Source organism: Citrus clementina, unplaced genomic scaffold (genome assembly GCF_000493195.1).
Source record: "Citrus clementina cultivar Clemenules unplaced genomic scaffold, Citrus_clementina_v1.0 scaffold_5, whole genome shotgun sequence".
Classification (NCBI taxonomy): Eukaryota; Viridiplantae; Streptophyta; class Magnoliopsida; order Sapindales; family Rutaceae; genus Citrus; species Citrus x clementina.
The window spans coordinates 30,778,752-30,784,028 of NW_006262201.1; positions in this window are offsets into that span (position 1 = coordinate 30,778,752).

A 5,277-nucleotide genomic window follows, 5' to 3' on the forward strand; every position below is an offset into this window, starting at 1 on the left:
GCCGGTTAGTAATTTTTTTAAAAAATAATTATATGTAATATATGTTTTGATTCGCATATCGTAAACACGATGTTATTGTCTACTAACTGATTATAGCCTTCGATTTATATTCACTTAAATAGGATATGATTATGTTTTTTTTTTTTTTTTGCTATTTGTTGATTGTGTTATTTATAGTGTTGTTATTGGTGGTTTATATGGTGAACAATGCAGTATTTTAATTGAAACAATTAAAGATATGGGGAATTATTAGGCAGAAAGTGGTTGCTAGAGGAAGTTTTCCTATTGTAGTATGCCTATATAGTATTCATTTTGCCTTTTTTTTTTTACTGCTGACTGTTGTTTTTTGTAAATGCATTTCTAATCCAGAGACTTCGCCCCGTGGTATCCACTTTGAGAAAATACTCATCTACAGCTAAACAAGTAATTGTGTCTTTTATAACCCATTACTTGCAATGCACTGATTTTGGCTGTATGATGCTTGTATTCTATCTATATGTATAGGCTTGCCTTCTATATAAGTATTTTACTTTTTCTAAGTTTATAATAGTTTTTTCTTTTGAGAGAGTTAATGATATGAGAAATTACAAATTTAATATTTATTCAAGGTTGCAATTTCATGTTTAGGGCATATGTATTACTTTCGTCTTATATGGTGGGTGATTCTTGTCTTAAAAGTAAATTCTAGTGCTTGATTTTAATATAGTCCTAAAATAATTTATGAGGTTTTTTGTGAACATTGACGTTGTGAAACCTCAAAACATAAAATGCAGTAGAATGTTCATGTGCGCTTTGTTAAACATGATGTGCAACTCATCTGAGATTGTAATCTAATTAGTCATATGATCTTGTGTTGATGAGTTTAGCCCATAAGTCTCATAACCATGAAAGTAATTAATGTCAATTATAATAGAAGGACCTCTTTGTAATCAACTTCAACCATTGGCTAATTATGGAATTCATTGTGCTAGTGTTCAATTTCACCATTTACTTCTGATCATTAAAAAAATTTCTTCACCTGCTTTTTCTTGCTTACAATAAACAAAAAGGATGAAATGGCTTTTATCTTGTTATAATTTTTGCAGCTCAAGTTTTGAACTTTTATTTATTTTGGTTGATAGTTAGTATTGATTTGTGTTTGTGATTGCTTTCTTTGTAGGGAAAGTTGGCATCTGTTGAAGAGCTAGAACCATTCGTCAATCATGCATCTCAAATGGCCGTACTTGACTACATTGTATATGTTGAAAGTGATGTGTTTATTCCATCATACTCAAGAAACATGGCAAGTGCAGTTGTAGGTCATCTGATGTTGAGGTAACTAACATAACCACTTAAATTTCGAATGAGTTCTTTTTATTCTTTTTTTGGATTCCATCTATAGCTATGATTTGAGTATGTATCAAAGCCATTATGCTGAGTATTGGATAATCAAGAAAATATATTTGTATAATCTGGGCTGCCTTGTTTATTGAAGACATTTTTGTTTTTAGGCCATGGTAGAATGAGATAACAATATCCTATAAAGTCTTAATTCTTTGCTTTTGTATATTTTATCTGATTGAACAAGACCTAATAAGATCAAACACAAAAAGAAATATTTTTGAAAAATTGACCTTTGGTGAATCTTCTTTAAAAATTATACTTAATGTCGATTAAGAATAAATAATCTAATGGACAGAATAAATTCATATATTATTCCATGTTTGTGGTGTCTTAACAAAATGCTTGTTGTCAAGCATTGACTTTAATGTGAATGATTCTATGACTATGCTTTATGCTTAAAGTTGTTCTTTACTTTAGCATCAAGATTAGCTAATGGAATTTCGATGTTGCACTAATTATTTAAATCATGTTCTAAATTATTTACAGTACATCAAAATTAATAAGAATTTTTAAGTTCAATAGAATTCTTTTCCGGCAAAAGAAAAAGAAAAAAAAGAAAGAATTAAATGAAGTACAAGTATTGATTCTTGTTGGCTGAAGTAATAATATCACTATGTTTAAATTATTTTTTCTTTTTTCTTTGGTTATGCACATATAATTTGATAGCTGATGAGTTCTTAGTCGAGCTAGCTAAATAGGTTGCTTTTGTTGCTAGTCACAATGATGAATCCAAACCCATTTTGTTAGATTTCACTCTCTTTTAAGATTTTTTTTTTGAGAAAACCTTTTAGTTTTTAGTTAACATAACATTTTTTTTCTTTAATAGGTTTTCAGGATTGAGCAAGATTACAGAAATAAATACAAGATTGTAGTTGGTGATGGTTGATTCTTCGAGTAGTTTTTATTGTAAACTCTTTAGTTTTTTGAGTTTGACACAATGTTTTGGCTTTTATTTTTCAATGTTAATGTAGTTCTACACAATGTAATGAGTTTTCAAATTATTCAATGAGTATTTTAATTCAAGGACCAATTGTCAATTTCTGTTTCTGTTTTTTTAATTTTTTTGAATAAACATTATCACTATGGTATCGTTATCTTTGTAATACCCTTGTATCAATATTTGTTTGATACCATAGTATTGTTATATCTGTGATGTCCTAGAATCAAAATTGTTTTGATACTATAGTGACATAAAATCACTGATACTATTTTCTAGTGTCACTGTGACACTGGCGTGGGCAATGCTGACACTAAAACTCAGTGTCAGCGAAACATATAACTGACACTAAAATAGTATCAACGAAGGCCATTTTTCTGGTAGTGATTACCCCCACCAACATATGATAAATTTCAATATTAGGTTTTGTAAAATTTGATGAACATCCAGTGGGGTTTATTGTTATTAATTATATTGGTTTTGATTTTTTGTGATAACCTAAAATTTTATTTAATTTCAATTTGGATATGATTAAATGTTGATATTTGTTGAGAGTTTGAAAGAGGATCTAGAAATGAAAAATATCAATCGAAAATTGGAGACTGATGAAATAAATTAAAGGAGTAAAATATCACCTCTCATGTACATACGTGAGTTGGGGTATTAGAATATGAGCTCCTAAATTGTCTTGGATGATAGTCATGAGCGATCCCAAATGACTAGCTCGTATTAATTGTGCATGCAAGTTGCAACTCTAATTAATTAGTTTAATTCTGAGAGAAACAATGCAAAAATGAAAAAATATCTTAAGGCTATGTTATTATTTTCATTTATTATTTAACAATAAACATTGCACTTAGTATATATTACATTATTAATACCAAAGCCTTATTATTTCTTGCCAAATTATTAATCAAGTAATTAATTAAGCATGCATGCTGCCACCATCTCACATGGAGCTTGACCTTCTTGACTTCTAAGGGGTCGGGGATGGTCGCAGCTGCCACTGTCGAATTCTATGCTAGTTTTCAGCCACCTCTTTCAATCTTTGATAACCATCGGCATCGAGCCCGATGCTACGCTCAGCGTTAAAGTGAGTTGTAATGCAAGAATTGCTAAGATCGGTAGCCATATAATGCGAATTTATTGGACACAGCCATGATTTGATTTAATTCAACTGCTGAACACAACTCGTCAACCCCTATTTATATATCCTTTTTAACCAAGAGTACATGTGGCTTCTCATAAGGACTGTTTAACCAGTTACCACATATGCTCATTTATCTATTTGTTCTCTGCCACACATTCATTCATGTGTTATTCAATACTTACCTCACAAGCTTCTAGAAAGTACATTTGCAAATTATGGAACTATTATTTAGTTGAGTGGTAGAAGCTTTTTTATATGTGAGAGGATTTCTCTCTCTCTCTCTCTAGCTGACTGCCTCTTTTAGTTATAAAACTTATAATGTCGATCGTGATTAGAGTATATTATATATCTTAAATTAAATTTATGAGTATTATGAAGTATAAAAACTACTTTTTTAATAAAGTTGATTGAATGATACGCGTTGATTTTCTATCACGTACGATAAATTGACCAAACAATAATTGATTTGGTAGATGCTTCAACGGCTAATATTTTCCTCTTCAAAACTAAAATTTCATTTCTCATTGATGTTAATGAGTTTCCGATATATTGTTACACGATTATACATTTATATTTGCTTTTCTTGTCTCAGCTTTGAATTTTCATTTAGTTCATGTATATGGATTTTGAAGAATGAAGCTAATTTAAAATTAAGAGCAACTTCATTGCAGGGCTAGACCATAGAAGTATGTGTTTGTTGCAATAACAGATGGTTTAATGCTTATGAAATTAGAACAGACATTCCACAAAGTATTCTATATTTTGTCATCATATTAAGAGAAAAAAGCAATAATATTCTGTCACAAGACTGCCACAGAAGCTTTGATTGTTCTGCCTTTTTGATCATCCAGCTATGCAGTTGAATAGCTAAGTACAAGTGCTTAAATAATTAAATGATGTTGCATGCTATAGACAACTGAAAGTTTATATAAAAGATCAATGATATATATCTCTCTGGCGAGAAATATTTTTTAAGCATATATAGGACGGCTGTCTCCATTATTTATTTCATTTACTTAAGGCCTTAGTATACATAGATCAAAATGCTCAACAGTTGTAGGTACAAGTGCACTCTTGGGGGTAAATATAGTGTCCGATGAAAATCACGATGCCCTTCTCTATTGTACCTATTTTGGCAGTCGTCTCTGCATTTATCATCCCCGTTGCATGGCCAAGTTTGCACACAACATTTAGGTTTACGCTTTGGTTTTGCCGCACGCACCATGCTTTTATCTTATGTACATGCACAATATATTAGCTATTAAACACGTCTTTTGAAAATTTTCACTTTAATTATATACTTAAAAACTAATTAATGAAAATGTATCATTTTTAAAATGAATAAAGAGATATACCAGCTGAGACTAGGAGAATGAGAGCAAGCAACAAGCAAACAGCAGTGAACTTTGTCGTCTTTTGAAAATATTAATAGAATTTTTTTTATAGAGCTCTAAAATATTTTTGAATGTATATATTAAGAGTAGTGATATAACCACAAACTCTTGTACAAATTTATTTTGTACAAACTGATGTGGCATAATAAGATTGGTTGAATTAAATATCACTTGGGCCACATGATTTATTTTTATTATTTTATATTTTCATTCAACCAATGAATTAATGTCACGTCAGTTTGTACAAAATAAATTTGTACAAGAGTTTGTGGTTGTATAATTACTCATATATTAATAGATTTGAATGAATATCTATCATAGAACAAGGAGATGCATTTATAGGGGATGATAGGATTCGGACACTAATTTACCATCTTCTAAAGCAAGATTGTAAATCTAGGATTGGGAGTAAT